This window comes from Urocitellus parryii, chromosome 1 (genome assembly GCF_045843805.1).
Source record: "Urocitellus parryii isolate mUroPar1 chromosome 1, mUroPar1.hap1, whole genome shotgun sequence".
In the NCBI taxonomy this organism is placed as follows: Eukaryota; Metazoa; Chordata; class Mammalia; order Rodentia; family Sciuridae; genus Urocitellus; species Urocitellus parryii.
Window position 1 is genome coordinate 166,752,438 of NC_135531.1, and position 9,018 is coordinate 166,761,455.

Consider the following 9,018-nt stretch of genomic DNA (forward strand, 5'->3'; position numbering starts at 1 on the left):
TGCATTTCCGTTGGGGGATAGTGACTCTTCCCTCTGTTGATTGCCCTTGCTTCATAAGTGGATGGGGAGTGCTAATAGGACTTGCCTCCAGGATTGAAGTGAGGCACCTGCTGGATGCTGCAGAGCTTTGAGCACTGCCTGGCACTTGGTGAGTACTGAGTCACCTGGCTGTGAGAGTGATGGCAATGACTGATCTACAGAGTAACTGTTACAAGTGGCAGGTGGCAGTGGCAGGTGGCAATGACAGACGTGTTCGGCTTCGTGAGAACCATCTTCAACTTTCTGGCAAAGTGTTTTCTTAGCTTACCCACTTCTACACATGAGATACTCAGAGTTACTGGGTTAAACTTTGTATTAGCCAAGATCATTCTTTCTTTTATAACTATTTGGACTGAGCATGATTGGTAGGGGTCTGTGGCTTGTCTGGAAAAGCCCTCTCAAGGTGGAAGGGGAATGTGGAAGAGACAGCAGCAGGACATTGGTTACTAGGTGTGCCCCCTGCTTGCACATTCCAGCCCTTGAGGTGGAGACTGGAGAGCTGTTGAGGCAGTGTGGTGGTGTGAAGGGCCATCAGTAGCCAACCCAGGAGCCCCTCTTTTTTTGGAGACATTTATGCAGAGTATTCAGTTTTTTTGGCAGCAGGGATTAAACCCAGTTACAACTAACCACAGAGCCACATCCCCAGCTCTTTTTGTATTTTACTCAGAGACAGGGTCTCGCTGAGATGCTGAGGTGTGCACCACCATGCCCTGCAGCATTTGGTTTCTATTGCAAAAGAAATAGCCACTGTTCTTCATGTTACAGTTTCTGAGATTCTAGTCTAGAGGTGGCTCAGATGGGTTCCTGGCTTAGGATCTTAGGAGGCTTCAGTCAAGGTGAGACCAGGCTGGGAAGCACCACTTATAAGTTCATTTGTGTTTGAGCAGATATAGTTCCCTTGGGGAAACATTTTTCTTGTGCTATCTCCAGTGTAAATTGAGTATGTATAGCCCCATGCCGTGAATGTAAACCCCTCACATCAACACTGGGGAAGACCTAGCTGATCAATAATTTGAGTGCCAAGGCTGGGGTTGTGGCTCAGTGGTAGAGCACTTGCCTACCATGTACAAGGCCCTGGGTTCGATCCTCAGCGTCACATAAAAATAAATAAATAAAATAAAGGCATTGTATCCAACTACAACTAAAAAATAAATATAAAAAATAATTTGAGTGCCATTTCTTCATCTTCAAAATGTGGGTTAAAGGTTTTGTGTCAAGCAGATGGTTGACCATATCATGGGCTGGAGCTGTTACACAGTGGCAGAGTGCTTGCCTCGCATGTGTGAGGCACTGGGTTCAACTCTTGGCACCACACAAAACTAAATAAAATAAAGATCCATTGATAACTAAGAAAATTAAATAGAAAGGTCACATCATTTACAAGCAGTGATGGTTGGCTCCTTCCTCTCCTGCTCTTGCTGGTTTCCTCCTCTTGCTTCACTATTCTGGCGGCATTTCTGGGACCACGTTGATAAGAACGTTAGTGTGGACTCTGTTCCAGTGTCCCTCCGTTCACTGTGACGTTGGTGAGGTTCATTCTACATGGCCTTATGATGTCCCCACATTTTTCAGTGTTTTGTCATGTATGGGGGCTGGATGTTGTCCAAGGCTACCTCTGTGTATGTTGAGATAACTGATTTTTTTTTGCCTTAATTTTATTTTTGTGATGAATTGCTTTTATTGATTTGCATGGGTTAAAACATCCTTGCTACCCTGGGGATAAAACCAATTTGTCATTTTGCACAATTTTTTTAATATGTTGAATGCAATTTCTTTCTATTTATTTGATGGATTTTTATCTAAGTTCCTTAGGTATATTGATCTATAATTTGCTTAATGTATCCTTTATATTTTTTTGGTATGAGTATGATACTAACTTCATAGAAAGAATTTGGAAGTATTCCATCTCTTTCTGTTTTATGGAATAATTTGAGGAGCATTGATATTAGTTCTTTAAATGTCTGGTAGAATTTGGCTGAGAATCCATGCAGTCACTGGCTTTTTTCTTTTTTTTTTTTTAATATCTTTATTTTATTTTTATGTGGTACTGAGGATCAAACCCAGTGCCTCATGCATGGGAGTGCTCTGCCTCTGAGCCACAACCCCACCATGGGCTTTCTTTATTGAAAGATTTTTTTAAATTACTGATACCACTCGTTATCAGTGATGAGTTCTGCTTCCTCAAAAGTTTATGTTTGAACATTAGAGAAGTGCACTGAAGTGGCCCAGAGCTGGTGTTCTTTTACCCCAGGAAGTGGGCGTGTCTTGCCCCTTTTACACATTTTAGATTTTCTTTGTTTTTCTGCCCTAGTCCCCCTTATCTCTCTCCTTCTTTTGTATGTGACTGGTCCCAGGAGATGCCTGGTGGGATGGCCAAAAGGTGAGAAGCAGATGGGAAGCAGGAAGGGCCAAATGGCGGGTCCAGGCTGAAAGCAGCTCTGCGGGCATTCATTAACAGCTCCTCTCTGTTCTAGGTGTGCAACAGCCTTCTGGGAGTATCAATATAGGCATGTAATCTGGATCATCTAAGGACTCTTGGAGGCATTAACATTTCAGTCTTTCAGTGGCAGTCTCCATCTTCAAGATCTGACCCTTTTACCTATCTACTCACTGCCTGTCTTCAATTCTTGCATCCTGCCCCACTCTAGCTTTAGGGCCTCCTTAATGCTGTAAGGAAAATGGTGATGACCACTCTTGCTGGTTCTACCTGAGGGGGTGAAATGGCATGGGGCAATCTATTTGGAGTTCCTTTTGGGAATCAGGTTGGTTGAGGGTTTGTGGCAAAACTCTGGTTTGGGAAGAACATTTTACAGTCATTTGGGGGTAGGTGTTTCTATGAGAGAGAAACGAAAAGACCTGAGTATTGAAATAAGGTTAATGCAAAGTAAATGTTAAAGCATCTGGAACATGTCAGTGAATATCATGAAAATGATAGAAGTCAATAATCTCTCACCAGGAGGTGTAAGAATTGAGAAATGGTTTCTATAATAAGGCTGGAGAGGATAAGGCCTTTATTTGGGAATGTACATCTTTAAAATTGCCAGAGTTATTAGAATTGTAAACATAACATTTAACATGTTAATGTCATCTGATTTTTGTAGATAAATTTTTATTATGATTTCCTTTATTTCTTTTACTTAGGACAAGATAATCATACTAGTAAACATTGAATAAGCCTACCTATGTAGGAGGTTAGGCACATCTGTAGGCCTTAAACTTCTTCTTTTTTTTTTTTTTAAAGAGAGAGTGAGAGAGGAGAGAGAGAGAGAGAGAATTTTTAATATTTATTTTTTAGTTCTCGGCGGACACAACATCTTTGTTGGTATGTGGTGCTGAGAATCGAACCCGTGCCGCACGCATGCCAGGCGAGCATGCTACCGCTTGAGCCACATCCCCAGCCCCGGCCTTAAACTTCTGACTGGCAGTTTCTCTTGATAGTTATCAGGCACTCCTTCCTAGGAATCTCTCTTCTGTAGCCTCCAGTCTTACATATTCTTGGAGTGGATAAAACTGGTGTACATGTTAAGTTATATTAAAGTAACTATTTTTTTTCTTTTAAATGCCCACGGATGACTCCATGCTCTTGTGATGGAGGTGATTCTGCTAGTGAAGTGTCTGGTGTATTATATATGGAAAATGAGAAACCCCCAAAATAGTGAGACCTAGGAAAAGTGGGGTGAGAAGGAAAGCCATACATTGAGAGCATTGATCCTTTCCCAGTACATTCTTAGCCAGGATAAAACAAACCCTGGGGAAGTGGTTTTCATCAAATCTAGAAAGTCAGTCTGGGAAGAGGCCAAAGCATGAACCCTTCCATAAAAAAATCCTTTCCAGATACCAACCACTGACCCCAGGCCCTTCATCTGCTTCAGTAAGATAAATCCCAGAGACTGACTCCTGACCCTAGATTCCCTCCCATTTTGCCCAGTAAAATAGACCCCAAATTCCTGAGTGCCCAAGCTGACATGCTCAGTAAGTCACCTCTCAGTATAACCTACATAAGCCCAGTCCCTTCCTTTCTTCATTTTCACCAGGAGAGTGGGTCAGTTCCTGTAGGTGTGTCCTGTTCCTGAATAAAGGCTAAATAATCCATGAAGTCGGCATCCAGCCTGGTCTCTCTGTCTACATTGTGTGTGTGTGTGTGGGGGGGGTATTCTGTCGACTGTGCCTTTGTCTTGTGTTCAGGACACGCTGGCCTCCCTAGGCCAGTCTTCGTGAACACTGCTCAGATCTTTCTCCTCTCTTATTAGAAAGGAAGGTTATAGAGAGAGGGAGCTGGGTGTTTCTCTTTCCCTAGAAGGTTTGGCTCCCAACATCTTGGGTGATTCAGCCTTTGGAAATAGTTTCTCTGAATGTAGGGCTCAGGAAGGATGGAGTTCTCTAGGGATACTGGAAAATGCCATCTTTCTTCTCCTCATGCTTTAAGCACTGAGGGGTGTGTGTGTGTGTGTGTGTGTGTGTGTGTTTAGAAAAAGTGAGAGATTAACTGTGATACACTGGCAGTGTTTCTGGAGGAAAAATATAATGAACTTGTAGAAATAGTCTGAAAATTCGCTGGGTTGTAGGTCATGGTAAACGTCAGGTGAGAGGCAGTACCGCTGCAGGGTCAACTGTCCCGTCTCCCCACTGCTCTCCCTGACTGAGGGCCCTTGTCCTGCAGATGGTGTCAAGCCTCCCCTGTTTGGCCTCCTCCCTGGCTTTCCTCTTCCCTGAGATCTGGCCCTTTTCCCACTTGTGGCTCTCACCTGCTCTTCCCCCTCCTGGATGTCTCCATTTCCCTCATGCACTTATTCACCTCACTCTGTGCCTGGCTCTCTGAGGTCATAGTACTGCAGGTTTCTCCTCTTTTAATTTCCTTAATGTTAGTGTGTGTGATTTTCTCATTCTTCTTCATTACAGTTTACTCTTCTTAGGTAAAAATAGTTTTTCTATTCCTCTCAAACCACTTCCTCTAAACTGGAAGTGTTGATTTTCTCTGATGTGAGAACTTAGAATGATATTTGTGAAGTAGGGCTGAAATGTATTTTTACAGTTAGGTTTGCCTTGGCCCATGATTCACGGTGCTTGTGATTTTTTCCCCTCTAGAATACCTGTTATGTCATCAGTCGGCTTTCCCCATAAAGGCAGCCCACTGAAAACTTTGTTATCTCTTGGTTCCTTCTTCCTCTGTCTACTAATTCTGTGCTGTTGGGAGTATCATAATTGGAAAGTCCTTTATGTACAATCATGTGTCATTTAAATACAGGGATACATTCTGGAGGAGCATTTTTAGGCCACCTCATGATTGCACATCACTCCCTATTCACATGATCCTGGTGGTACAGCCTCTTGCACACCTAGGCTCTGTGGTGTCAGTGGTTCCTGGGCTACAAACCTCCCCAGCATGTTGCTTTACCAAATCCTGCAGTTGACAGTGCATTAGGTTTATTATTCCAGCACCACTGCTCACACACAAGTAATCTCATAAAATAGGCACCCATATGTGTGTCACCTATGTGACCAAACATGTCCTTGAAGAAAGCATTGTTGTGTGGCTTCTGACTGTATATTAGAAAAGCTGGCAGTCTGTGGTTCAGACAATGTTGATAATTATTACACAGTTCTTATGCCTGTTAGGCTTGCCAGATTACTTTCTTGGCCACTAAAATGTCTATTTTGGAAATTTATAAAATTCTGCAAGGCTAGCATGTGGAAGAGATGAACTTTGGTGACATTGATTTATTCCTAAGACACATGCTTCCTTTCACTTACCCCATCCTTCTTTGACATTATCAGAGGTATCAGCAATTTCTTGTTTATCAATCATTGTTCCTGTTGGTGGTTGGTTAGGTTTGGTCTGGAGCAAACAGATGCAGCCTTCTAATTTTTCTCATCCCCAATAAACATATTGTGACCACCTGTATGAAATGTTTTCTACCACACAGCTTCCAGTCTCCTTGAGCACAGAGTTGGATTTTTTTTTTTGGTTGCTTGTGTGTTTTCAGATGGGTGATATTTTAGGTTCTCAGATAAGAGTGGAACAAAATAATTATATTTCTGAAGGAAGGCAGACATTCAGTAAAGGTCCTGTTGTTTATGTATACTCCCAGCACAATGATTCGGTGTTTCTGCTTTGTTTGGTGGGATTCTTTCCAAATTTTTAACTACCCCTCAGCAAAATTCCAACTTTGTCAGCAGGCATTTCTAAGGGCAGGTGCTGTCGGGAGGATTAATATTACTGTCTTCTGCACAGGAGGTAGTAGGGCTTCATTAATCCAAGTAGTATACATCACCTACAAAAATATTAGGGATGACCCAGGAGCATGCCTGACTTCCTGGACTCCACAAGAAGAAGATGTTTTTGCTCTGCTGGTGCATTTTTTTGGGGGGGGTAGTTCAGGTCTTATATTGGAGTGCTTCCATTTGGGGAAGTGAGTGCACACCAAAAGTACAAGTTTTGATGATAAAATAATGAAATAAATATTTGGAGACCACAAAGTTGTGAGAATATCCCACATGACCACATGATGAGGATAGAACCCTCATGCTGTCAGTCTCTCCTGGCCTGCACTACATTTTTCTGGAATATTTTAGAATTCAGTGGCCTTTGAGGATGTGGCTGTGAACTTCCCCCAGGAGGAGTGGGCTCTGTTAGATCCTTCCCAGAAGAATCTCCACAGAGATGCGATGCAGGAAATCCTTAGAAACCTGGCTTCTATCTGTAAGGATGATGCTTCATTACATAATCAAACACTGAGTAATTGAGAGGGTTTTTTTTAAAAATTTAAACAAAAGATTAACCCAGGTGTGTTCAACTACTGACCCATATCTGTAGCCCTTTTTTATATTTTATTTAGAGACAAGTACTCCATAAGTTGCTGAGGCTGGCTTTGAATTCGAGACCCTCCTTCCTCAGCCTTACAATCTGCTGGGGTACAGGTGTGGGCCAATGCACCTGCCAAATGGGAGTATTTTCTCCTGTGAGAGGAATGCCTGGAGAGGGACAGAGAAAGCGAGTCTTGTCCTAAGTGTGCGACACCAACTAGGGTGGAACACGGGAGGCACACAAAGTAAACAGAGTTCTTTGAACCCCTTGGAAAGTATGTTGCAAAATCTTAAGAGGGCTTTTAAGGGAAATTATGGGGTGAAACTCACTCTACAAAGGTTGCATACTCTCTGTGAATTAGAATGGCCCACCCTAGGTGTGGGCTGGCCACCAGAAGGATCTTTAGATGACAGAGTCATTGCTGAGGTCCTTTTATTAGTTGTTGGAACCCCTGGACACCCAAACCAGTTCCTTTATATTGATTGCTGGCAAGAAATAGTACAGAAACAGCCCCCTTGGTTGGGAGCCTCTCTAGATGGACAGTCCAAGTTGATGTTAGCCTGGAGCATAGTGACCTCTAAGATTCAGCAGAGAGCAGCTAGAAAAAGAGAATCTGACAGAGAAAAGACAGAAGAGAAACCAGCTTTGCCCAATGAGCCAGAAGAAAATCCACCACCTTAGGTGCCACTCTACCCAACCTTACCCAACCAAGACTACTGGAACAGCAGCCTGCCCCACAGCCCCTTCTCCCCAGTGGCAACAGGTGATAATCCTCTAACACCAGCTATTCCTTCTTCCAATTTGTCTTCAGAGCCAGAAACTTCCCAGAACAAAAGACTCCTCCACCTCCCAAGACCAGAATGGGAACCTGTCCTACGTTGAGAGCCACTACCCAAAGCAGGGTTCTCCAGATGCCCCTATGAGAGGCTAGAGAACCTGCCTATGTTGACCATGAGGGATATGTTCAAAGGGGACAATGCATTTATATGTATCAGTTTTTCACCTCCACCGATCTTTTAAATTGGAAAAATTATACTTCCTCCTATATGGAAAAGCCCCAGGCCATGATTGATTTGATGCAATCCATTATCCAGACTCACCAGCCCACCAGGGTAGACTGCCACCAGCTTCTTCTGACTGTTCAATACAGAGGAGCGCAGATAGGTAACCTGAGTAGCTTTAAAATGGCGAGAGGAACATGCTCCAGATACACAAGGCAACATCTAAGCCTATGTCCAGGCCCAGATCCCTGACACAGACCCCAGGTGGGACTCCAACAATGGGGAAGGCCTCCAAAAGATAAAGAGATATCTAGAAGCCCTCATAGGAGGTATAAAGGAAGGGGTAAAGAAAGCCCTAAATATAAACAAGATATCAGAAGTGCTCCAGAAGCCTGGTGAAAGCTCCAGCCAATTCTATGAACAACTGTGTGAGGCCTCCCTGCTCTTCACTCCCTTTGATCCTAAGGCACCAGACAACCAGTGAATGATCAACGCAGCCTTTGTGGGACAAGCTGAAAATAAAAATTAGAAGGCTTTTCTGGGAAGTGTGCCAGTGAGCGATTGAAGTCACCACTACAGAGTTTATCAATTAAGACCAAGAGGCCCAATGAAAAGCAGACAGAAAGATGAAGAAGAAAATGGATTTCCTTGCAGCTGCCTTTATTTCAAACTCCGAAATCATTCAAAGGGGCATCCCACTGGAGAAAAGGAAAAAAAAAAAATCAAAATCAGGGTCAAATTCAAGGCCAAAGAAAAATCTGGCTAGAGGGACCATCTCAACCTGGGACTAAGCTGAAACCAAACCAGTGCACCTACTGCCATCTAGAGGACCACTGGAAGATTGAATGGCCCCAACCAAAGGACTGGGCTGCTGCTGCTCCTTACCAGGATAAGAGAGGTGAACTCATTTGAGGGTGATACCAGCCTTACAAAGAGGTCCCCTATGATACCAACACCACAAACACCCATCTGATGCCCCTGAGAAAGATTTTGTGGGACTGGAAGCCATGGAAAATTATGATGAGGACTAGGACCAACTGGGCTCCATCCCTTTGGGACCCAAGGAGCCTATGGTCTGAATGGACTCTATGGTGGACACTGGGGCTCACCACTCAGTGGTGACCAACCTGTGGGCCCACTTTCAAAGAAACAGACCACAATTATTAGGGCCAC